This window comes from Dermacentor albipictus, chromosome 3, assembly GCF_038994185.2.
Source record: "Dermacentor albipictus isolate Rhodes 1998 colony chromosome 3, USDA_Dalb.pri_finalv2, whole genome shotgun sequence".
In the NCBI taxonomy this organism is placed as follows: domain Eukaryota; kingdom Metazoa; phylum Arthropoda; class Arachnida; order Ixodida; family Ixodidae; genus Dermacentor; species Dermacentor albipictus.
In genome coordinates, this window is record NC_091823.1 from 33,646,255 (window position 1) to 33,672,794 (window position 26,540).

General features: G+C 48.0%; 1 protein-coding gene across 1 annotated transcript in view; it reads left to right on the plus strand.

The window, feature by feature from the left end:
- The first annotated feature begins 2,323 nt into the window (after positions 1–2,323).
- The window catches only part of LOC135902913 (leucine-rich repeat-containing protein 24-like), a 220,766-nt gene continuing 196,549 nt past the window's right edge, over positions 2,324–26,540 (plus strand). The window contains exon 1 of the mRNA XM_065433246.2: positions 2,324–2,826. The gene's annotated coding sequence lies outside the window, so the exon portion shown is untranslated. The remainder of the gene's footprint in view (positions 2,827–26,540) is intronic.

The following is a 26,540-nucleotide window of genomic DNA, read 5'->3' on the forward strand; positions in this document are numbered from 1 at the left end:
AGACCTATTACACTGTCTAATGTTGACTATAAAACTTTTACGAACGTATTATCACCCAGACTACAATTTGCAATGTCAATTCTCATTGGTTCTCACCATACTTGCGGTCTGAAAGGCCACGCAAAATAAACATACACGTGACCTATACAGTATTGGACCATTGTTCCAGTTCTAATGACCAACTAGCCATGCTCCAAGTAGACGTAGCTAAGGTGTTTGATAGGGTCAGTCATTCTTTTCTCTAACGTCGGCTCCACTATATTTAATGTGTACCACTGTGCTGTAATGATTGTTCAACTCATTAGATTGCTAATGGTCACCTGCCCAAGCCTGTGTCCATTGGTCCCTCTGTGAGGCAAGGTTGTCTCAAGTCACCGTTACGTTTTGCCTTTAGAACTACTGTGTTTAGGCTTAATTCATACTATAGCAATATTAATGATTTCAGCATTTTTGGAGGTGACGTAAAAGTACTAGCATATGCGGAGGACCTCGTTTTTTGTGTGTGTATACGGACAAGTCTATATCAAAACTGTTGTGTCCAAGCCAGAGGAATTCGGCACCATCTCTGGTGCACGAATGAAATGTTCTAAAATAACGGGAACCCGCCATGTTTGCTTAGTGCTTATGGTGTTGGGCTGTTAAGCACGAGGTCGTGGGATCGAATCCCGCCGTGGAGGTCCCATTTCGATGGGGGCGAAATGGGAAAACACCCATGTACTTAGATTTAGGCGTACATTAAAGAACCCCAGGTGGTCCAAATTATTCCGGAGCACCTCACTACAGCGTGCCTCATAATCATATCGTGGTTCTGGCACGCAAAACCTAATTATTTTAATTTCCGGACTCTGGTTTGGCTCCTGGATCCGGACAGAGTTCGCTGGCATTGAGTGGCCTTGTAAGTATACTGGCCTTTATCGCGTCTTGTAGTCATTGTCAAACAGACGTTGCATGACCATGATGTAATGCGTCAGCAAAGCGCGATGTATTGAACATTCGCTGCGTGGACAGTTGTACACAGCACATACAAGCAAATTAATTTGTACAGAGCGTACAAGGACTGCGGAGTGGTGTAGACTTTGTTGTACTGATGTTTACACTGTCTCTTGTTTTATACATTTTCCCCTCTGTCACAGTGACAGCCGTCCCAGTGAAATATGCATGGACAGTAGCAACGACGGACGTGTGCGGTAGAGTGTGCTGGTCCATTTTCTGAAGTCTACGAACCGGCCGTATAGGCAGCGACAATCAAACTTCACACCTCTGATTTGTGTGCGCGATTTGCGACTCTCCCCACATCTCCTTCGTTTTCTTCGTCTGCAGGGCAGCAAATCCGACCCGTGTTTGGCAAAACCTTCTTGCCTCTCTCTCAATGCTTAAAAAAAAAAAAACGTTTTACTAGTCCGACTCCGTTCGATGTAGCTTCTCTATCTCCCTCGGTGTAGCTACTCGTGAATTATTCAGCAGCGTCCATGTTTTTAACGCGTTGAAAGTTTCGAACGTCTGTGTGCGTTGTTACAATCGACCTGTCGGGTGTGAGAGACATTCAGGCGTACTTTCCCACGACAAGATGATTTGCTTACATCATCCGGTCGAGATCATATCAGCGTACTCTTCTGTGTTGGCGTGTATGTCTAAAGCTAAATGAAGATCCACGGACTTAATTATACGGGACTTGCAGGCTTTCTTAATTTCTCGCTTCGAGCTGCTCTCACGAGGAGCAAACTTTCCTACAAAAAGGGACGGGGGGGGGGGCGGCGATGAAGTAAAACACCGCACGCTATTCCCCAACAGGTCTCTTCTAGCAGCGCCGAAGCCGTTTCAACGTGCGTCCTCGGGGCAACAGGGGGCTTCGCACTCGGGACGGTTGGCGGCGGGGGGACGTCATGCACCGCGAAGAATGAAAGAACGAATGAAAGAGCGAAGGGGACTGGGGGGGAGAGAACGCAGAACAGCGGCGGGGAGAAGTGAGCGTACGGCGGCAGAGACGAGAAACAACAAAAGGGACGGCACCGGAGGGAGGAGCTGCGGGGAAAGAGATTTAGCGGATCCTGCATCGAAAGAAGAGACAAAGAAAACGAAATGTGCCAGAGAGAAGCGGTGCGGGCGATCCGGGCGCCGGACAAAAGTGCCGCCGCGCCGGCGGAAACGTGCACCGGAGAGGAGGAATCTGTGCGCCACGCGCGTGTTCGCGCGCGCGCGCCCGCGCTCTGTTTGGGGGGATAAGCGCAGTTCGAACTCTCCCCCTCGGCCTGTCCTCCTCCTCCCATTCCTCCTCCTTTTCAAACCTCCTTGCCACGCGCATGCGCCGAGCGACTCCTCAATGGAAGCCGGCCTCAGTGCGCCCCTGTCAGCGCAGCTCTGTGGATGTGGGCCGTAGCCGGAGCAGCCCGCATCGAGGTGGTCGTCGCGCGCTGCCGTCGTCGCTGGATCGGTCGTCGAAGTCCGATCGCGCTGCGCGCGTGATCAGCCTCCCCCCAGCGAGGATGTTGTTGGCTTGTGCGCGTCTCCAGTGACCTCCGCTGCCAGTGGTATCCGCTGGTTCGAACGCAGGACCTCCCCCTTACTCTGAGGTGGTGGAGGGTGTTGGCAACGGGACGGCGTTGTGTTTCCGTCCGGTGTCGGGATCACGCGCCTTGTCGACGACGACGCCGGGCGTCGCTCTTTTTTTTCCCACGGGTCGCGGCTCTCTTCCTGCCACCGGCTCTTTCTGCAGCGACCACCGTTCCTCGGATTATCTTCCGTGCATTTCCGGACGTACTACGACGCTTTCCGAAGTGTCCCGGACGTCGCCGGCTTCTCCTCGTCGGGTCGTCTCCTCATCTTCCGGTGAGTGCATGCAGGAGACGCCACTAAGTGTTTTCTTTTTCTTTTTTTTTTTCATTTTACCTCGTTCTTGTCTCTCTACTTTTATTTCTGAACGGCGACGAAAACTGTTAAAGAAGTTCAAGACGAACGTTTATTTTTAGGGAAACCGAGTTCTTCACGACCAAGGTAACATTGCATTGGCTGGAAGTTTGTCTTTTCTCCGAGCAATTATGAAATCGCTGCGCACACTTCAGCATAGAGCCGAATCTTTATTTAAATAAAACAAATCAGCCGGAAAGCGTGTCCCTTCGCGATACAGTCAGAAGTTTGGTATTGACAATTCAACTTGGCTTCGTCTCCTAGCTGTTGGGTCAGCTCTCTCGCACAGTGGTATACACCACAACAACGGCAGAAGATCAATTTTTTTTTTTATATGTATACCACTCAACGGCGTGCTCACTGCTCTAGTTTGAAAATGTGAAGGCGCGTCTTCCAGCGCCAAGTCCTATGTGGTTAACATGGCAAATCACGCTCGACGTAGCATCGATGCCTACGGGACTTCGTCGTGTGACCAGTGCTGCCGCTTGTCTGTCAAAAACTTAAACTTACGAAAGTGGTCTTAAAATATTCAGAATAAAGCCTCAAGGTCTATACTCCCCGCCTAATGTTTCGCGTTGCGCATCACCCGACCCACCGTTTTCGCCCCAGAAACTGTGGGAAACCCAACCCGCCTATAATTTCGACTTCAGGAGGAGTCCTGGATGGCGCATGATGTCAGCTATTCTTCGCAGTGACACCGGCTTCGCACTTTTATTTGTCTGGGAAAAAGTTCGTGCAGTAGATTGGTTTGGTTGTTAACGTTTGCACAGCTGCGCAAGGAACTTCACAAACTTCCACGCACAATTGGGTGCCACGGTGTGGGACAGCGGAAACACGAAGCACAGACACTGTGGCGTTCCGGGTCACTAACCCCGATAATTGTCTTTGAGATCACAACTTAATATCTCACATTCTGATTATACAGTAATCTGATGTCGCGCAACCTCCGTTCCTCGATAGACGCTACACTGTGCCGATTATACCCGATGTCGGTCAATATTTGCCGGATGTCGACCAGCTATTGATGAAAGCGCAAGACATAGAACACGAGAGTGCGGCGGTGCGATAGCTGTTTTTAACGAGATACCGAAGACAAAGAGTACAGTCCGAGCTTACGCTTGCACTCTCAGTGGGGTGAAAAAAGGAAAAAAAAATTTAAAACTTGGTAGCTCTGTAATCAAACGGAATGTTCGCTTGGGCGGACAAAATACCCAGGAGTCCGTGCCACACCGAAGATATCGCTACCTTTCGCAACAGCTCGAGCGCGTAGCTTTCTTGCCGCTGGCGAGTTTACTTCAAACACGCACCAACGGCGAAGCAGCAGGAGCGAGTCTTAATTAAACTCGAAAGCCCGAGTCCCCCGGGCTTCTTCGGTTCAGCAAACCTATTCACAGAACGACGCCGGATTTCGCGGGGCCGCCCGAGGCGTTATGCAAGAGCGACTTCTGTAATTGGCCAGGGGTGAGCCAAACTAGAGCGGCAGCTATACACGACGGGCTACGCGCTGCATGTTTAATTCCATTACTTTTATCATTCTACGCAGCAAGCGAAAGCGAGTGCGTTCAATATAGTTTGTGCGAGAGCGTCGACCGAGCGTCCCTTGTCTCGTCCCGAGGGAGGAACAAGGTGCGTTGGCCGCCGACCGTGGCGGCCACTTAGCCGCGCTGCCAGTTTTCTCGTTCGTATACGATTGAGCCAGCTGATGCCCGACACATCGAACACTGGAGTTGGGCCTTCGAGACCGGCTTTAATGGGTCTGGCGAATCTGTTTGGCGGTCCAGTGGGGTTTGGCGTCGGCTGTATGTGCATCGCGAAAGCGCAGGCGGCTGCTGCTGCTAGTTAAAAACAACGATCGCTATCAAAGAAAAAATATTCGCAAGTTATCCAATAGCCCGCTGCCATCAGCACGAGGGGATTTGTCTCCGTCAAGGTGACAGTGAATGTCCCAACGATTTCAAGCGCTACTGGTTACATCTCCTTACTGGTTGTCGGGCTAAAGCGGGAAGCCCTTCGTTTCGGCCTTGAAATGTTTTAAGATGCGCGCAGATGCGATTCTGCGCACAAACACCGTGCAGTTCCTTTCAAAAGATTCCAGGCCGTTTCACCCTGTAGAACCGTGTTATAGCTCTGGCGTTCGAAAAGTTCTACAACTAGCGCCAGCGCTCCCCAGCTCTAGAGTGCCGGTTCTTAGTCATCCACAACGAGAGCACCGCAGCAGGAATAGCACTCAGAGCGTCTGGTTCAGCTCTGAATTGTGTGGAAACTTTCAGGGAGGGTTGTATGCACACCGTGTGCTGTCCATTTATTGTGCTACCCGTAGCGCTGCCCATTTTGATAAATTTGCAATGCTACTTCTCGTCTTCGTTGTCCATCTGCTTTCATCCATAGTCCATGGTATGTACATATCTTAATGGTTCACAACGCGTCTACTTTCATAAAAAAATGCAACAACTGAATACAAGTACAGAAGACAGGGACAACACAGTACCATCTACAGTGTGTGTTATAATTTTTTTTGTTTACCTGCACCAAGTCTTTAATAATTGCCTGTGGCCGATAGTACAATTCTAATCCTTTATCTATATTACACGATAAGGCAGCCCTCACTTGTACTAGAAATCAAACTTCTTGATTGAACAATATCGAAATTATGCTAATTAATATTTCAAATTCAAATCTACACACTGCATATAGTGAGTTCGCAAGGCGTATCCACTTGGAACGATTTCTCTTGACTGCACCATCTTCGAAGTATTAATTTTCAAACTGTCCTACGATATACAATGGTGTTCCAATCACTTTTGCGCTTCAATGCGTAAAACACCGTTTTCCTAAATAATGTAACTGGAGCGCCAACACATTTCGTCAGGCCCTTTGAAAATTAGTCTCAAAACTGGTGCAGTCCTGAGAATTCGTTCCAAGTGGATACGTTTTGCGAACTCACCATCTATAATTCGTAGGTCGAAGTATGTGCTGTAAATTAAATAATTATAAAGTGAACTAGCTCAATTATGTTAATTATTCAATTACGCATTTTGATTTGTCGAAAGGTAATGGCCGCCTCATGGAGTAATTTAGACCGAGGGTAAGAATTGGGCTATCTACCACAGGCAATTTTTAAATATTTCATGCAGCTAAAAAAAATTGCCTATATACGTAGAGAGGAAAACAAATGGTTGTCTTCGTAAAACAAACATCAACGTATAGATATATGGGACATATGTCATAGACACGTGGCACATATGTCGTATAAAATATATGACATCTAGACATATACCACATAGACATACGGGACATATCTGTCACACATATAGACATAGGGGCATATAGCCACGGCCTAGATTTCTCTGTTTATTATCTGTGTATACTTTCCCGTGATGTAGATATTTAATTCAGCAGATGTTGGGCACCAGTAGGAGGCGCGGCCCAATCCCCTGATTTTGACAGGTGAGCACGAAAAGACGTAAATGTTGCAAGCGAAGAAAAGAGGGGAACAACGGCAACGGTGACCCAAGTTCTGAAGCTCGTACAAAAAAAAAAAAAAGATGTCTCCTAGAAGTTCACAAAACAAAAACGTTCCTGCCTTCTCTTATTTCTCTTCAATCAACTATATGCGTCTGAACAGAAACAGACGTACCACGTTTTTCTCACGTCTAGCTCTACCGAGACGAGACAACGCCGAACGGCGGTGATGTTTCTACAAGACACGGCGACATAAGGTTTCCATTCCAGGTAGCCTTACCTTAAAGTAGAAATATTTTAGTATTTATCGAGGCTATTTACACGTTATTCGCTGAAAGCCGGCTACGTATCGTAATAACAGTTTGTCACACTGAAATTGCCCAGTTAGTTTCGCGCTACACATATATAGCACGCAAGGTTCCTACTGGCTGTGATTAGACAGCCGACGAATATGACTTTGAGCGAGCATGTCTGACTCGGGTCATTTAGCTACGTGAAAGCGACCGCTTATTTGCGTTCAGTCTGGTTAAGTTCAGAGAGGAAATAAATAAATAAATAAATAAATAAATAAATAGCAATGATAACGGGAGCAAACGTTCTCATTTTGCAATGATATCGCGCGCGCAAAACAGGTCCTGCAAACGAAAGGATAGTTTCTTGGTGTAGTATCCTGGGTGATAGTTTTCTGGATGATAGCTTCTCCATTCCTTCATCCGCAAAAAGAAAGAAAGGTAAGAATAACGAACCCGATGTGTGGAAATGCAATGCATAGAACTCCTCCACTCATTTCAGGAGGCGGGCTGCGAGTTTTAATGAAGAAGAACGGAATGCTTACGATGCGTTTAATGTCTTTTTCTTTTGCAACGCGTCGTGGAGGCGGCATGCGCCTAAACGCGCATTACGGATGCATCAGAAACAGCAAGAAATCGGCTGAACTACGTGTGCACGTTGCAACGCCGCTAGTTGGGATTCGCTCCATTTTCAATTTTTCTTCGTAAATGTAAAAAAAAAAAAATTATGGGATCTCAAGCAGACGCGGTGCTGTACATGCGTACGTCGCTGGTGTTTTCAAAATGTCGATTCGGAAAATCATCACGAATTTTCTCGCTTTTCTGGTCTCTTCATATTTCGGGCATGATTATAGGATCGCTTTTCGTAAACTTTATTGCGAAGTAAAGCCGCTGGTTGCGCAACAGCTACAGGCCGACCCATTCGCTTGAATAAGTAGCTTATACCGTGCTGGATATATGGAACGATAGAAAGGCAGAGATCACTTTGTTTGTTTTTCTTTGTTTTATTTATTTATTTTTTGCAGGCGGTCCCTATATTCTCAAGGACTCTCTGCTCGGCAGCAAATTTGAAGATGAGCGCACGTCATTTCTTGCCCGAGCAGCGTCAGCGTAACGAGATGAAATGATTTTCTTATCTGTTTTCATTTACTTCCCGGAATGTGATTCGCTGTTGAAACCCGTAATGGAAAAGAATCCGCTCGTAGACTATCAATACACAGGAAAAAATGCGTTGCTGCAGTGTACGGTGCGGCTGTAGCCGCTGATATCATTGTGCCGCCCACAAGAAGCACGCTTCTGAAGTGATTATGTTTTTTCGCTCTCGCGTACTTGAGCTGTTTGTTCTTGCAGCACTCGGATTATATAGCGAGCCTCGGAGAACGTGTCCATATTAGTTCTCTTTCGTATTTGCTGTCTTGTTTGTTTGGTATTACTGTTATTATTATTATCTTTTTTTTTATGGATACACCGGCCCATCGAGAGACACTACGTGGTCTTGCGTGATCCTCTGTTTTCGGAATAGCAGCAGGGGCTTAGGTTATAAATTGCAAGCCGACTAATGAGCAGCCCTTAATCGATAATACTTAATAACTTCTGTTATTCTACGTGCACGACGTCGAAAACAGAGCTACGCATTGCGCAAATAGACCGCGTACAGCTTGAAACCGAGGCCAGCGGTATAAGTGTGGTTTACAAATCGCCCTTTCTTGTCTGTCACTCTGAATGCCATCTCTGACAGCATACGAAGCATGGCCAATGTAGGTCCAGTGCTGGCCCACGTTAGTTTGTGGCCACCGAACATTGTGTCATCGTTGGCGCTGCTACCAGTTCTCAGGCTTAGTTTATGTATTTATGTGTCTCTGGTATGTGTTTATCTGTTGTACAGAGAAAGCATCATTCTCAGCTGTGTCTTGGTGTGGCCGGCTGTAATATAGCCTGTTTTTCAATTTATCCTGCGTTGATCAACAACAGCACACAATAACCCCGACTACAACAATTACAAATATTCTGAATACTGGCAAGACTTTCGTCCTTCCCGTGCGCAGGACATTACGATAACGAAACACTGAGTTGACATAGGTACACTAATCGACTGCTCGATAGAGAGAGAGAGAAAAAAAATACAAAGAATGAAACACGAAGAGAAACGCCCGCACTTGCTTGCATTCTCCCGTGTTTTCTTTATAAAGCTGTTATGTCCTGGTAACGGGTTAGCGTCGCGATATTCACAGTTCTGTAGTTCCGATGCGAAGTTGTCCGAGATGAAGCGGTGACGCGATAAAAAAACGGACGATTTTAAAATGACGTGCATGTACAGATATCCCACAGCTAGTTTACGATACTTGAGAGAAGATTAACGAGCTCGGTTAACCTATGGGCCTGCGCGTTGTTCCGTTCGAACGCCACGCGTAACGCCAGTTTAATCGCTGCTTTTTTTTTCCCAGAATGGACGGACGACTTCGCCGCAGGTGACACGCGCTTCTCGACGACCGCAGAGCTGATTAATCAAACATGGAGAGGATGATTTTATCTGGGCACGCTTTGCCCACTGCCGCTCGACTGAGCGCGATCTATTAAAACGATGAAATTGATTTAATTGCGACTAACGCATTAGAAACCCTAACGGGGAAGTTAATCGGTCACTTGCCCAGGTAACCTATTTAGGTTTCCTTTTTTAAATTTTGTTTGCAAGTTATAGTTACATTAAGACAGTTAAGACGCATCGCACTGGTGCGGGCGCGGCCTTACGCTTAATTTTGTGGTACTAGTTTATTCACTGAAGAAACGTTAAGCACAGAGCGGCACTTGTGGCCTCCTACTTATAACATTACCATTATAATTTCTAGTCATTTTTAGCCTTCCATTGCATCTGCTTAGAATTATCGTCCAGAAATATACGTACATTACAATGTGTCGATCCTAACGGACAAGTACTATATATATATATATATATATATATATATATATATATATATATATATATATATATATATATATATATATATATATATATATATATATATATATATATATATATATATATATATATATTTATTTATTTATTTATTTATTTATTTATTTATTTATTTATTTATTGACAGAGAAAGCCATGGAGAGCATGGCCATCAGAAATCTTCGCGACAGAATGCGATGCCCTTAAGCATAGCATAGTGACATCAGATTGGTAACAAAAGAGCTTCAGTGTCGAGCGAGCATTGTACAGCGACATCGCCCCAATATCCATACTTTGGCCACAGTGGTACAAAAGCCTGGGCTACCAGTACAAGGATGGAAAGCAGAAGAAATGAACGCCTTGATGTTTAGGTTTTGTTTCTCTTTCGAGTACTTGCGCGCCGGTGATAATTTATCCAAAATTATTTAATAAATCGATCATGTTTCAAATATTAGCTAGTCGGAGGATATCCAATAGCGCCAAAGGCAGGACATACAGTGCAGACTGCAAACACAGCGCTCGAGTTTGACGTGTATAATACATATAGATGACAGATACAGTGATACATATCTTTGCTGTCTATACGTTTACACTATACGTATACGTCCTGTCTTTTGTGCTGTTCGATACACTTTAACATGCACCGACCGGCTCAGTTCAGCACACTCCTGCATTACACCTATTTGATTCGGGCGACTAAGCGAATAGAAATACACTCGATGCGTTATTCAAAACATTCGAATTTCGTACACCCTTAATACAGGTATAGCGCTGAATAAATAATGCGAATAACAACACGCATACAAAAAAGGAACACGAAGCTGAGTATTATATGCATACACGGACAAGGCAGTATAGGCGCACGAACTACTTCGTACACAGCATGAGAGCAAGAAGGTAATATGACGTGTCACGTTTCCGCATTAATGTTGAGAGACTATAGCGTTGATTGAGACATGACGTTTGCGAACAGCGCTACTTCATAACGCTAAGGATTATTTCTTTCTTTTTTTTTTTGTTCAGTTCAAAAGTAGTCACGTTTCCGTACTAATGTTGAGAGACTAGCGTTGAGTGAGACATGACGTTTGCGAACAGCGGTACTCCATAACGCTAAGCATTCTTACCTTTTTTTTTGTTCAGTTCAAAAGTAGACCGAACATTTACCGTTTGAAGTGTCGTACGGCTAATGAAATGCGCTCGCACGGAAACGGTCACTTTTTGGACAGGTGGAATTTTTTTTTTTCTTCCGTTGTCGCGAGGAACGAGGTATCGACTAACGTGCGGTAATGTGAAGTGCCCGTTCTTTGCTTCGCGTTCTCGCTGCCTACCGAATCTACCGATTCTAACGCGCGAGTAGTCCTGAGTGACGTTTAATATAAAAGCGTGACGTTTTGACGTGCAGAAGTGACGAGCTACTACACACACGATAAGACAACGACGATAAAAGACAAATGCTTACTCGCAGATAGAATAAAAGAACTAGGCCCCGCACTGTTATCTCTGTTTGCATTGAGAACGGCGTCGGCGACTATATATATAGTCGCCGACGCCGCTATATATATAGACGGCGCGTTTGGCGTTGCGTTACTTTCTTTTGTCTTGTCCTTTTGTCCTTTGAAATTCACTCGTTGCTCCTGGACTGTAGTAAATAACTATATAGCTATTTCGTTCAACTGCACGTAGGGAGTGCCGTCACTTAGTATTTTTGCCGAGGCGCACACAGTAGAGGGACAGTAGAGGGATACGGGGGGACAAATTTGGAGGTGTCACGCGACGAATCCGCATAGATATTGTCAATTTCCATTTTAAAACCGAGGAAGAGCACCGCCGCCGGAGCTGCGTTAGCGACCGAGATGCCTAAACGGACCCGCAGGCCACATATAGCTTCGAGTTCCACATGTGTGTGACAGAGACATTCGATGCTGCCTCGCTATATAGTGGATATCGGACCAGCAACGATTACGTTTTCTTCTCGTTCATTTTGTGTTCAACTTGTTCGACCAGACAACACGCCTCACAGGGACTTGCCTTCGACTCCTAAAACTTCCTCCTTATACGCGACCTAAGCGCGATGTGTGCTCGAACTATAGGTGTCTTGCGCGGATATTTCGGAGTTTAAAAAGCAGCTTACACAAGGTAAGACGTCAGAGACTCTCAGCTAGACTCTCAGCTGACGAAAGCGTTCGTCATTTACGGTATGCAAAATGATAATTGGCTTTTTCAGCGAAAGAAAAAAAAAAAAATATATATATATATATATATATATATATATATATATATATATATATATATATATATATATATATATATATATATATATATATATACATACACATACACTGTATATCTATAGGGTGAGCTTCTTGTTCTTTTTTTTTTTTGCGATGCTGCTGTGATCTGCTATTTCTTCACGACAGCCTGTCAGCTCTCCAGAGAGAGAGAGAAACGCAAAGGAAAGACAGAGAGGCTAACCAGAGATTATCTCCTTGGCTACCCCTGCACACACACACACACACACACACAAACACACACACACACACACACACACACACACACACACACACACACACACACACACACACACACACACACACACACACACACACAAACACACACACACAAACACACACACACACACACACGATACAGAACTGTTTCAGTGGGCACCGTCGCGCAGTCTGCGAAGGCGTTCCTAGTGTTACGCAGTGTCACCGTCCAATCCGACGTCACAGAGTGTGCAGTCACAATTTGTCACAAAGTCCCGTGTGTTTTAAGTAACGCAGCAGCGCCTTCATAGCGGATCGCGCTGATGTTCGCGTAAGGCGAGTTTCCAAGGATGTTGTTTTCCCTTATTGGGCCCCTGGTCCAGTTGGTCTAGGGTGGCTGAAATGTTTCGTATAGTTTGCGAGCTCTGGCTCGTTCTACGATTTTACGAACTTAGCGTTAAGTTTAAGGAAAAATAAATGCAGTTCACGAAAATGATTTAAAGCTCATGAAGGATGGGGCGGCAAGAGAGCGTAAAAAGAAATCGCAAAAAAAGTAACAGCGATGGTAGCTGCGGTGCGTTTTTGTGGCAGCTCAAGGCACTATATAAAACTTACAAATACTCGCTGCGAGCAAGTACTCTCCGACACCAACTAAAGGTAAAACGGTCGTTAATAAAGTACCATGTATCCTTCATTGGTGCGGGCTCAGAATAAGAAGCGTACGCAAGCGTGTACACTCGGACTGAAGGGGTTAATTTAGACTGAGAACGGTGTTGTCTGTGCATGTATATCTGAGGCCACAGGAAGTAATACAATAGATGATGTCTAAAAGATGGCGGTCGTGGCGTATTTCTGGCTTTCTTATTGCTTCCGGCTCCTGTAGTTACAAAAAAGCAATGCCTTCATTATTCCGCTTCTAATACTCAAAAGAGGTCCTCAAGTTGTCCGTGGGAAGATGGTCGTGTCCGCCCTGCGAGCCTGCTGCTGCCGCAGTAAATGAGCGAGAGCAATCACTGAAGTCTGCTGATATTTCACATCTCTCTCTCTCTCTCTTATAAGCGCTATTTCATTTTGAGAGAGAGAGTGCCGTTAACTTGATTGCCTGCGCAAACAAGGCAACACAACGTATACCACGCGCTCGTCCTTTGCGAGTTTCCTGGCGTTTGTATTTGTTCGCGCCGTGGATATCATGTCACCACAGTTGCTCTAGCCAATCCATTGTGACGTGCTATAGGAAAAAAGCTGTCTTCACCCCATGGCGTGGCGACAGTCGCACCGAGAACGCGAGGCTTGAGCACGCGATCAATTACCAGCCAGTACCGCCGCTTTGTGGCGGCTCCTGAATAGCAATGACGGCATTGTCATCACATTGCAGTTGCCGTGATGCACTGCCGACCCGATTCGGGAAGCTACAGCGCAGCGTTGCAGAATTTGTGGTACAGAGGCAAACACTAAGACAGCCCTCTCCTGACTCGCCACCTCTATCGCAGGAAACAGTTGATAGGGAAACGAGTTCAGTTGACTTAACTTGGATGTTGGCGACTATTTTTGTCGCTGACTAGTCTGCAAGCAAGGAGTTATAAAATGAGCAAACTGCGATCGCAAGGGACACGAGGGCAGTCGTGGGGCTGTTGTGATCGTAAAAAAATGGCTGTGGCTTAGGTAAGGTTAAGCCCAGGATGCGAAGCATACTAGCCTTTATTTTAGTTGTTGAACCACTGTTTAGCCTGGTGAACTGCTGTTGCTTGGCTATATTTGGTTCGGCTAGACGAAGAAACAACTCATGCATTACTTCTTCGCCTTCAAGAGTGGAACGCGACAGCGTTCCCGTCGACCCGCCAAGGGGTGTAAGACAATGGGCTACAGGGCAGCGACTACGCGCCCCGCATTGGACGCGGTGAGCGTCGAGCAAAGCAGCGTTCGGCGCGGCAACGAAATGTGCGCCTGAGCAAGAGACGCACGCCTTAGAAACAGCGCGTTTCTAAGGCAACACCGCATTCACTAGAGGCGCTTTTGTACCGCTTTGAAGCGTTGTACTCGTGGCTCAGTGGTAGCGTCTCCGTCCCACACTCCGGAGACCCTGGTTCGATTCCCACCCAGCCCGTCTTGCAAGAGTTGAGCCAAAGCCACTTCTCCTCTGTCGTGACGTCACGGTGTCACGTGATTTCATGGTCACCGCCGCGCCTGAGGAGCTGGGTTGAGCCCTCGTAATATGCTTCGCATAAAAACGGGTAATTGATGATCGCTGGCAGAGGTACTCGGTCATGCACGAGACATAAAGATGATCATAATGTTGAAAATATAGGTGATATCGTGAGGTGATAACAGCATTCAAAAAACAAAGTGCTTTTCGCAAATGCGCGTGGACTGTCAGTATAGTTTTAAACACACACAAAGCTACAATACAGCATGGTCATGCAGCACTTTCTGGGATTAGACACAACTGAAAAAGCTTCGACTCTGAAATACCAAGAGTCCGTAACAAGAAGTTGAGACGAATATAAAAAAACAAGTTGGTGTGCATGTGTTTGAAAATAATAATAAAGAAAGAACAAAGACAATAGTAGAAATTGCGATACTTATTAATAATTGCTTTATTATTTATAGGTATTGGCTCATCGCAATAGTTTTTGGTTCTTCCAGTGGCTATAAGGTTTCTTCTTTATCATAACATTTAACTTTTTTCTGATTCCCCCTGACAGGTTCCCAAGTTAAGATCAAGATTATTCGTAATATTGAAACGTTGAAAATGAAGAAATAAAAGGAAAGAAAACCTTCAAATTAGCGATGACTTTTGTGAGTGAAATAACCGGTAGATAATGGGAAGTGTTCAGGAATGCTTATTGCTATCCCAACTCATCTTTGAGTGTCTACGTGTTTTACCTTCATTTTGCTAAACCTCGTCCCAGTAATGGCTGTGCGAAATTCGTAGCTGCTTTCTTGTAGAAGGTTTTCTTACCACAGGCAGAGTGCGTCATTTCCAGGCTTAACAAGACTTCGCTCTTCGTAAACAGAAAGCGACGACATTAGCTCTAGCAAAACATTTAATGAGGAGGCCCAGGTTCCCTGTACCATGTTAGAAACACTGGACAGCCGGCCACTGTCAGAGCAAAAGACACTTGGACAGATTGTCACAACGGACATCCGCGCTAAAGCCAGCCAAAGTGCTATAGTTCGCCTCCTACGGTGTAGGGACCTGCGACACAGGCTGTGATAGTGACGTGCTTCGGTTTTTTGCGCGCTGATTTCTGTTGCGATACTTACCTCTCTGCTTTCTTTCTTTTCACTTTTCCACGTACAAGGTAGGAAACCGAACTTCTTATATTTACCTCCCGCCTTTCCTTTGTTTGTCTCTCTCTTTTTAATACTTTCACAAAACGAGAAACATCCAAACTATTTGATTTTGCTAAAATTTACTCCAACGCAAGTTAGCAGGCCAATATAAAAGCCGCTATAATGCAGCTTATAACCGCGTCCCCAATTTCGCCCAGAAATCTTCCGGCAAATGGACCACCAGAGCATCGCTCTTTCATGTTCCGGCCCTGCCCCCGCCTTTACTTTTTCCAGTTCTTTTCCTTTCATTTATTTAACTTCTTCGGTCCACTATATATTAACTCAATGCCATCGCGGCGTCGCGACATCTCCCCGACCTTCTCCCGAAGCTTATCCGGCGTCCGGAACTGTATGCCATCACGTTGACCAGTGGCGAGGCTCCGGCAATGCGTGGCACCGCGAGTCCGAAAACACCTACCACGGCCATTCTCATCATTAGGCAGAAACTGCGAACTACCCTGCTAACTTCCCTCAAAACCGGACGAAACAGAAGTGCTGTTTGGAACTTTGCAATCTTCCATCGTAAGTTTAAACGAAGAGAGACAAACATGGGGCTGCGGTCAAAAAAAAAAAAATCTTGTTTTTGGGGTAGTGTATATAAAGTGCTCGCGCGGAGGCTTTGAGCCTCCAGCCGGCCATAAAGCGGCCCTTTTAGCGAGCTTCGCGAGGCTGCCCCGGCAGAACGCGATGACTGGTTTACACAGAGCCCATCTTTCGCTGCCTCGGCTCTCGGCAGCGCACGCGAGAGGAGACGCTAATGCCGCGAGCGGCTTCAGTTTTGATAGAGCCACGCCGGCGTTGCCGCTCCTACACATACGGCATAATGCACTCTGGCTAATTGCTCGCAGCGGAATATGAGCACGGCAGGCTACGCGGCGGTGAGACCGGCGCTATAGTTTTCTTCTTGTCGGTGGCGTCGTTCGTCTGTTCCTGCCCTACGGTGATTGATCGGGTTCGGCCGCTGGTTCTAGCTGCGGCGACGGACGCGTTCGAAGCTTCCTTGGAGAGAGCCAGAGGACTTGAGTGGGGGGGGGGGGGGAGGGGAGAGAGGCGGCACTGTTCCTGAGGAGCTCGCTCGCGTCTTTTCGGAGAGCGCCCCGTCCGTCCGCCCGCCTTGAAAAATGGTTCCGCGTCGGCTTGTGGTGGCGCGAGCGGCGGGCGGTCGGCTGACGCCAAAGCCTCTCGCCGATTAACTCGAAAAATTAGTATTCACGTCACTCGGCCGCCGCAGTGCCTTCAGCCACGCGCGTGAGCCTCCCTTTATAGAGTACGAGCGCGCTTGAGTTGCAACCCCCCCCCCCCCCCCCACTTGCCGCCCACCCTGCGGCGAGGATGCGCGCGAAGGCGTTGCGATGTTGTGGCTAAAGTCATCATCTCGGATGCCTGCTCAGCGCGAGCCGAGCTTGGCGTATATTATGTGGCGCGTGCAGACGAGGACGGCGGAAGCGATGCTTCGCGCGTCTCCTAATGGCGCCGTTAATTGAAAGGCCGGCCGAGTGAAGGAGTTCACCGAGGGTTTATTTTTTGTATCGCGTGTTGAAATGCGATGTGTGTCTTGTAGAAACGCTCTGTAGAAGCGAGAGATTATTATACCGAGCATTATGCGATTTTCTTTCTCTTTTTTGCCCGCATGAGATGTATACTGTTGATCCAAGCCGTCCACCATCGATAGATGCCGCTGAAACTTCTCTAAAACTATTGTGAACAAAGAAAAATGACCACGAGCGCGAAGGCTGTGTTGCGCCTGTAAGAGTGGATTTAAGTACCCTACAGACGTCGAATATACTGTTTTGCTTTCTTATAGATGGGCCCTTTTGACTGCATCAAGTAAAACTTGTTTTGTATAGAAATTAGTGGTTTATAAGGCGGGTTACTGTCTATAATTGTGGTTCATAAATGTCCAAACAGTTTTTTTTTATGAAAGCTGTCGACATTATAGGCGACGAAACGTGTATGGTTGAAGTCCTGTAGACATTCTGCAGACTTTGAGTAAAAGATATAACGCTTTCTGTAGACTGTTTAAACAATATTTTGGAAAGAAAGAACAGCGTACTAAACGCACAGCGCCTTAGTTTACGCCGCGGACAGGAAAGAAGCAAAAAAAAAGAAAAAAAAACTGGTGCTCTGTGAATTGTAGGTGGCTGTGGTGGCTGTGGTGGCTGTGGTGTGAACGCCTTTATTTCAAATCGACATGTAGGTCTCGGGACCGTGTGTATAACAGATAAAGTTAGTGACTTCTCTTACGAAAGTGCTTATTGAAATTTCGTTGTCTTTCTGCATATATTTTGTTGCCTTCGGTACATCGCAATGAGGTTCGATTGGATACCAAGCCTGATTTTTACGAGAACTCTACGAGAGTTGGGAGAGGAAGTTAACACGCCCCCCCCCCCCAAAAAAAAAATAGGTGGGAGTCGGGGGAAGTGAATCATGTACGGAACACTGTACATGCACAAACAGACGGTAAGAACATTTACCAGTGAGGGGCTGTGCGGCTCTCAAGACATTGCCTATACAGTTGAACTCGGATATATCAAACCTGAAGGGGATCACAAAAAAAGTTCGTTATATAGGTAATGCGATATATGAAATAAAGCCTCCATACAAAACTTTTCGTGGGGATTTTACTGAGTTTCGTTATACGCAATAATTCGTTATATGTGGGCTCGATATATCCGAGTTAGACTGTTGCAGCTGTTTGTAGTCTGCGCGACGAACGAAACACTGTCCGGTTAGCGCCGCATGTGGAACAGCACACTTTTTCCCAGCTCACGGGGAGTCGTAAACACCGGACTCTGCAAGCCGGAACACGCTGTTCGTGTTCAGCGAAAAAAAAAAAAAAGAATGTGATTGGCGTTACGTACGCGTGCGTCACCTCTTGCTTGAATGTCCAGGCAGGCATGAAACGTATGCGAAATAGTTGGGGCGTCTACGGCTAACATGTTTTGAGGAAGCGTGTGTACCTTTTTCTTTTTGCCCTGGTAATTTATGACGCGACATTTCACAATTTTGTTTGTTCTTTTTAGTGGTCGTTGTTGTTGGCTGAAAACTTCGCGACAAGAAATGGCGTGTTGTATACCGGCGCGGCCCAATACGTAACACTTAACTGCGTGGAAGATTGAGCTTGTTGGTTTTGCTTGACTATTGCTAACATAGAGAACCGCGCACGTTGAGAAGAGCTAAACCCGAGCGCGAGAAACGCCCACAACGTTGAACGATGTTTCTTTCGCGCTGTGAGTGATGTGCGTGGTTATGCAAATTAGGGAATAATGTTTAAGAAATGCGGCGCGAAAAGACACGTGGTGCATGGTACTTGCTGCTTTGCTATGATAAATTCGACGGTATTCTTGCCTTGCTGAAAAACAAAAGAAAGAACATGAAAGAAAGAAGGAAAGTGAAAAAAAAAAGCGCACATACCTCCTGTACGTCATATTCAGTTTGTTCCTAAAGCGTTGATAGGGAGGCGGATGAAGCAGTGAACGTCCTCCTCGGGCGTACACCTTATAAATTTTTCGTGATAGTTTGAGCGTGATATCCCTTTCTGTGTTTATCTGGATAAACTTTACCGACAGTTGAGGCATTTTAAGTAAGCTGTTTTAGCGAGCTCATTGCAAACCGATTGATATCTCATGCAAACTTATGCGTTTCTACGTGACACTTTGTGTATTTGTAGCGCCATTCATTGTACAGAAATTGCGGCTTCGTGAGAATATTTGCTGATCCGTTCGTGTTGGCACGACTAAAATCCCTCACTTATACATACATATATATATATATATATATATATGCTTAACCACTGCGATCGTGTAATACCGCAAGAAAGGGCTATCTCGCCTCCACAAGACCGGCACCGAACTGAGCGGCCACGTCTTGGGATCACAAGACGCGGGCGCCGTAGTGACGATGCGGCATGTGTTTGTCTGTACGCAGCTTGAAACTCCATCACGACGCATTAGGCGAAAACAAAGCGCGGACGATCACAGCGCTTTTTTTTCTATTTCTTTTTCTTCGTGTATCATCGCATACGTAGTTCGGAACCTGTGGTCATCTCATCAAGAACCGGGCACTTACGGGCGTGTCTGTCTGCACCGCGCTTCGACTTTTCTACTTATTTTTGCTGCACGTAACCAGCGAAGAGGAGTTCGTGACCGCGACATCGCCGTTGTGCGCAGGAAGCGTGTGTGTGTGTGTGTGTGTGTGTGTGTGTGTGTGTGTGTGTGTGTGTGTGTGTGTGTGTGTGTGTGTGTGTGTGTGTGTGTGTGTGTGTGTGTGTGTGTGTAATGGGGGGAGGCTAGGGGGGCGAGCAGGCTCTTAGACGAGCCACGCGAGCTCCGAGGTCCGTCCGCTTAAACAATGGAGGACGAGGCGACCGCGTAACGACGAAACGAAAAGGCGGAACCAGCCCAAAGCGTCGGCGGAGGGGCGGTCTGCCACCAAATGTCTTTTTCATTGCGACGGCACCGCGTCTCAAATAGCGTCTCGGGCGCGTAGCAGCAGCTAAACTGAGCGCTGCGCAGCGGCGGCGGTCTGCGGTCGCGCCGCGTCGGCAATCGCGCGGCGTGTGGGCAATGATGACCGTGCGGGGTACAAGAAGAAGGAGGAGGAGGAGGAGGCAATTGGGCGACCCGGCCGGTCGGGTACGGCACTCCGGGAGAGGAGTTGAGCGGCGTGGCCGCAGCCAGGCCGGCCGGCCGGCCGGCCCGCGCGCTGAGTCGCCGCGCCCACACGCCGCCGGTGCCGCAGCAGCGAGTCCCTTGCTTGCCTACGCGCTTGGCCGGCAGTATATAGCCCTCTCGCATCCGGATGTGCCGCCGTCCTCTTTGTACCCCGTGGTGTGCCGCAGTAAGGCCTCTCTCTCTCTCTCTCTCTGCAGCTAAGAGAATAAATCCCCTTGTGTGCCTTTCCTCTCTCTCTGACTCTCTTTCTCTAGATATGTATGCGCATTTCTCTTTTTCTCGGCCGACGTGTGCCGTGGTGGAAACTATGCCTAACAGAAGGCGTAGCAGGGAACGCGAGCGTATCCGCCACGGCGGCTCGGTTGTTACTGCGCTGTGCTGCTGAGCGCTAGGTCGCGGGTTCGCTCCCCTCCGGGCCCGTATTCATGCGCGCACAAGAAAGGTTCTTACGCTAAAGCTGTAGCCTAAGAGTTCGTGGTGGCCAATCGGGATGTTGGACGTGTCATTAGCGAAGGCGGCCGGCCAATTGCGAACAGCACTTTCGAACGAAAAGCTTTGTGAATTCGGGGCCGGGCTTCTTGGCAAATATAGATTTAAGAAACGAGAAACGACGCTGCTTCACATTTGATATTCACCGCAATAAGGTACGTAGTTTTTGTTCTCCGTTCGTGCGCGTTCCTTGCGCACTGGCCGTGGACTCCAGAGTAATCGTGCAAAACATTTACAAGGTGTTGACAAGTTCATCGAAAAGAATTACGGCATAAAGAAAAATAGACATCTTGCGGACTGCGCGGTCATGCACACTTTTCGTCATCTGCTTCGAAGGAAGTGCCACTCTCTCTCTCTCTCTCTTGCGCATGCGCGCGCATCACCCGAATGCTCTTTCTTTCTATATTTCTCTTTTCCTTCACCTCTCCATGCTTAGGGTATAGCAAACCATCTCCAATCAGGCTAACCTCCCTGCCTTTTTTCTTCTCTTTCTTTTTCTCCCTCACTAGTATCCTCGAGTTTCCCAGCAGGTTGCGCGAAGGTGACTGGCTGATATTGACTGATGGGCTTGAACTAACGAAAAGAGCACGATGGCTGCGACAGACGCTGCCGCCTGAAGATATACCAAACTGAATTCGACCTCCTAAGTTTCACTACGTCGCACCAAAAGCTTGGTGGACGAGCGTTCTAAGATCCCGCAATTGGAACGTGATCTCGCGGCCGGGTATCCAACTCGCCACCTCGTGGTCAGTAGTAAGTCAGACATAACACGCGGTGCTGTGGCGCGATCTACCCTTCGGAATGTGAACGGGCTTGCTAACGACAAGTAAGGACAAATTGATGTCGTACAAGACAAAAAGACTTGCACCTTTTCGCATATACGACAACTGTGCTGCGGCGACTTTGGTCGCCACTTTTGGAGTGCATCTCCTTGGGGGCGAATCGCCCAAGCCAAGCGACCTTCGCCTTCCTACGCGACCGCCAACGCTCGCGGCTGGCGCGGCGCTCGAGCGTAGGACGACTGCGTTTCTGAGCGAGAATCACGTGTGACGTTGTGTTTGGTGTCCGCGAACAAACGCGTACGCAACCATCAGCGTGGAGAGAGACAGAGAGAGAGAGATGTTAACCAGTCAAGAGTCTGGTTGGCTACCCTACCCTGGGGGAAGGGAGAAGGGAAAGAGAAAGAGAGAGAGAGGGTATAATGACGTGCACGGACAGTACTCGAGTCCCTCGCGCAAACCAGGCGTTCTGAGAAAGCACAGAAGTGCCTTCCCTGCCTTCTGAGCCGATGATCGGTGGGGACGGTGCTCTCTAGTACTGTATGTTCACTCAGAGGACGATCATCTGATTTCCTCAATGTACTGGACAAAGATTGTCCTCATGCTTGAAAGTGAGGACAGTGGCACAATAAGTGGTCAATGTCCTCCTCGCATCCGCAAGCATCACACGCAGGACTATCAGCCATTCCAATTAGTGCTGAGTCCTAACGAAAGGAGAGAGCTGTGCAGCAGCAGCGGCAGCGCGAGATTCACTACACTCCAAACAAAAACGCGGGAGATTCACTTTACCTGTGTACACTCTGCACGAATCATGAAAAGCAAGCGCTTATTTAAAACAGCGATTCCCGTAAATGAGACGAAAGCAAAGAACGCTCGCTTCTAACTTTAACGATTATCGGGTGTAGAAATGCCCCCTGTGGAAACTTTCTTGCTTCAGCGCTGGAACAAGAAAAATTGCGGGCTGTGATCAAAACCGGAAATATGACGTTCTCTTTTGAATATAGTGGCGCGCCGTGTCCACCGGTGGCCTAATTCACGAACCTTTTCGTGCGTAAGTACTATCTACCCATGGCCGGCCACCTTCTCTATAATTACATGTCTTGTATCAGGATTCGCTGAAATTTGTTTTTGCAAACAACTCTATAGCGTAGGAGCTGTTTTCTGAATACAACCCCGCCTGTCCCGTTCTTTTTTCCTTCAGAAAAACAAAAAAACAAAAGAAAATCATGTCCTGTTTTCCAGTGAACGAATGTAAGGCAATGGTCAGTTGTTGCGTGCCTGCTGGTTGAGATATGGTCAGACAAGCCGTGATTTCCCTGCTTCGTGATCACCGTTAGATGGTAGTTATTAAGCCGCACTGGCAGAACACAAGGAGGACGCTCTTGTTGACTTCCACGTGGGATCTATAATAATACTGAGGAATATTTTGCGTGCACAGGTAGACCGCGTAGTCGCGTGACGGACGGGGAAGCGAACGTCGATATACCGACAAAGCTTGCATGCATACAGGCGTACACCAATGTTTCTGCACATACCCACTGCGTTTCTGTTCGCGACGTTGCAGAGACTGCAGGAATGCGTCACCGGAATCGCCCAGCCTAACTCATCAGGCTCAAACGCTACAAAAACAAAGAGATAGCTCGACGTACTAACACGGGGCAATGAATGAAAAAAAAAAGAAAGAGAGAGAGAGAGAAAAGAAAAGCGCTACGGTAAATTCAACCGGCAGCAGTGGAGTACTTCAGTTTATACTTGCAGCCATTCGCGATAGCGCCATTGGTCCTCTCACTTAGCCTTTACAGGGCTCTTTGTGCTTGCAAGTTTTGGAGCCACGAATGTTTATGAGGGCACTGGATAGTTTCGCAATAAAGGAAATGGCGCATCGAAGCTCGTTGCGGGCGCGCGTTGGCTGCTCCCGGATAGCGTAAACAAACTCGCCGTCCCGGCTCATTCTCTCGGCGTGTCTTTTAAATCGCGCAGCCGTTATGTTCCGGCAGCCGAAAGAGTTTCTGCTTCCTTCCTGAAAACAGGGTGAAGCTGCAAGCGAATCAGTTGGCGCGCCAGCCCAGGCGATCGCACCTGTATACCTGCGCATTCACTTCGCAGTGGGTCTCAGATAAAGGATTTCGCTGTGCGTGGGCCGTCGCACGGGGTCAGCCGCGCGGTAACTTTGTCCGAGAGAACCGCGTTTTATGCGTCGAGTTAATCTGCCACCTAACGGGGTGGTTCCTCGAATGCCTTATCGCGGCGACGGATTGCCCGAATTCCCGCACGCGCCCCTCTAACCAGGCGAAGTCGCCTCGGTAACCGAAAAAAAAGGGAACTGACGCTGTTTTCGCCGTGCAGCGTGGCCGCGCTCGTCCTCGCTCTTTCTCTCGGCACAAATGGCAACCCGTTCTCGTTTCCTCGCGTGCCGTGTTTCTGCCTTTTTAGAGCGCAGCTCTTTGGCGTCCGTTCCTGGGTTTCGCGGCGTCGTCGTCGTCGTCGTCGTCGGCGTTGTCGTCGGCCTCGTAACCAGCTCGCCGACGAATCTGCTGCTCCGCCGCCGCGCATGCGCGCTGTCGGCTCTCCGGGCGAGGGAGGATGATGGAAGGGAGGAGGAGAGACTGTGGAGGAGGGCTGGCTACACAAATGGCTCTTTGGCGTCCGTTCCTGGGTTTCGCGTCGTAGCTCGCCGACGAATCTGCTCCGCCGCCGCGCATGCGCGCTGTCGGCTCTCCGGGCGAGGGAGGATGATGGAAGGGAGGAGGAGAGACTGTGGAGGAGGGCTGGCTACACAAATGGCTCTTTGGCGTCCGTTCCTGGGTTTCGCGTCGTCGTCGGCGTTAACGTCGGCCTCATAACCAGCTCCGCCCCCCTTTCATCCCCCCAGCGCTAGCAGCGACTGACTGATACCGCTTTCGTGAGTCCGCTACCGCACTCACGAAAGACGTCGTGCACTTCCTGCAACTCGCATTAACCGTCCATCGATCCACACCGATGTTAGTAGTGGGGGACTTTAATGTTGACATAAAGACAAACAGCAATTTCCTAACACTTATGCCGGAGAACATCCCGTTCCTCTCGCTCGTAACGCGTCCCACGGCTGTGACAACCTCGCGAGGCACTTGTATAGATCTCGTCTTTGAGAATCAAGCATTGGTGTACCAAGTCAAACATATATCAGTCTATTTCTCCGACCACAAAGCTTCCTTCATGACTGTCAAGAACTGTTAGTGGAGTCTTTGTTAAAGGAATACGTGTGAAAAATAAAAAAAAATTCTGTGATAGCGCATACATGTGTTGCTCGATTTCTTTGCCTCAATCTATCGAAAAGGTGAAACAGCTTATTTGCTGCGCTCAAATTTCGCATTAGGAAGTAACGTAATCGTCGGTAATTTTTTGTTTCTTTCTTTCTCCTCGATCCCGTCCCTGGTCTCGGCCGTCGAGCTGTTACATAGCGGCGGCGGCGGCGGCGAACGTAGGCGCGCCGCGGTGGGAGGAAAAAAAAAAAAAAAGCGGGGAGGCCTAATGGTCACTGGGGCGCAAAATTGGTCACGGCTCACGGTATATACGTCGCGGCGCGCGCGCACATCACACACACGCGCGGAGCGTGGGTCACGGCTGCCGCCGCCGTTGCCGCTAACAGCCGCGCGCTCGCGAACGCTCTGCGACGCGGCCGTGAAAAAAAAAATAAGAAAAAATAAAGAGCGCGTATAATCTGCCTTGCGCCCGCGTGTACGACGCGGGCACACTAGCGCGCACGCGCCTGGCCGTTGCCAGCGCGCCAGCCTCGTCGAGCTCGGTTCGCGACGACGTTCGCGCGCCGCTGGCGTCGGCAGCGTTGACCGAATTCCGCGTTCCGTGTGTGTGTGTGTGTGTTTCCTTATGGGTTACTTTTTCGTGCTTCGTTTTTTTTTTTCCTGCCCTAGCTTGCCCTTCATTTTTGCCGTGCCGTGCCGCGCGCTGTTTTCGTTTTGTTTCGTACTTTTGCCTGCGTCGTTTACCTTCCTCGTGTCCTCCCCGTTTCACTGAGCGGGGAGACGCGCTGCGCGCGCACGAGAATGTGCCTGCAGCACGCTTGACAGGACGCAAAAAAAGAAAGCGGGACGCGCGGGATGTAGAGATGTTGAGTTAAGGCGTGTAATTTGGGATGGGTTGTTTAAGGCAAGAATGACACTAAAAGAAGTTCGGATACGTTGGTGAGTCATTGATGTTTCTTCACGTTCTAGGCAGGCAAACAGTAACGGGTGCTCTTAGCAACTAAGAACTGCCATGGTTGCTTGAAACGCGCTTTAGTGTTTCCGTGCCATTGCGCGCGCGCAGGAAGAGCAACGACACACCAACGTATCCGATCTTCTGTTGGTGTAAGGCGTCCCTGACTCGTAAGATGGAGTTATGCGCATCAGATGGCCGTGCAAGCGCTATTGCGCTTCTTGAGATGGACCGGCCTGTCCGAACGTCTGTGACTGGGACGCCTTTTATGTTACCTGTTGCTTTTTCTTTTTTTTCTTCTTTTTCCTTTTTTTTCTCCTCTCACGCTTTCTCGTCTTTACAAACCCTATATTCCACATGCACCCCAGTGCAGGGTAACAAAGCGGAAACTCGCCTCTGCTTAACCTCCCTGCCTTTCCTCTCTCTCTCATCATCTATGCAAATACCGGAACCTTTGTTTTTTTTGTTAGTTTATTTCCTTACAGCGCAGCTGTTGCGACTCCTTCTAGATGTGACACGAGCTATCACGTGACTAGGCCGGTAGAAGAACTGAAATCTTAACTATAATTCGTACAGATTAATCGTGGTGTCATCGACACCAAACAGCAACTATTGGTAACTCCCATTCCACTTGTGGTTTCCTTTTTTCTCCGTATATATTTTATAGAGCCTTTTGTACCGCTTCACGTTGGCTCTGACGGAAAAAACCTTGCACCTGTTCGTTTCTGCAGATTTAGCGTTGCCCAAAGTAGGCCAACATCCGAACATCGGCGCCCACGTTCGTGTTCAATTCGCTCGAATAAATCAGGCTCGCGCCACCGAGCACCGCCGCATGGACAGAGAGCAGTTAGATGAGCCATTGTCACGTGACCAATGACTTTTCTTCCTGTCCTTATTTCTTTTTAATGCTGTTGCTGTTTCTCGTGACGCGCGTGTCCCCTTCTTCGAAAACGCCCGATTTCGCAGTGGACGAGTGT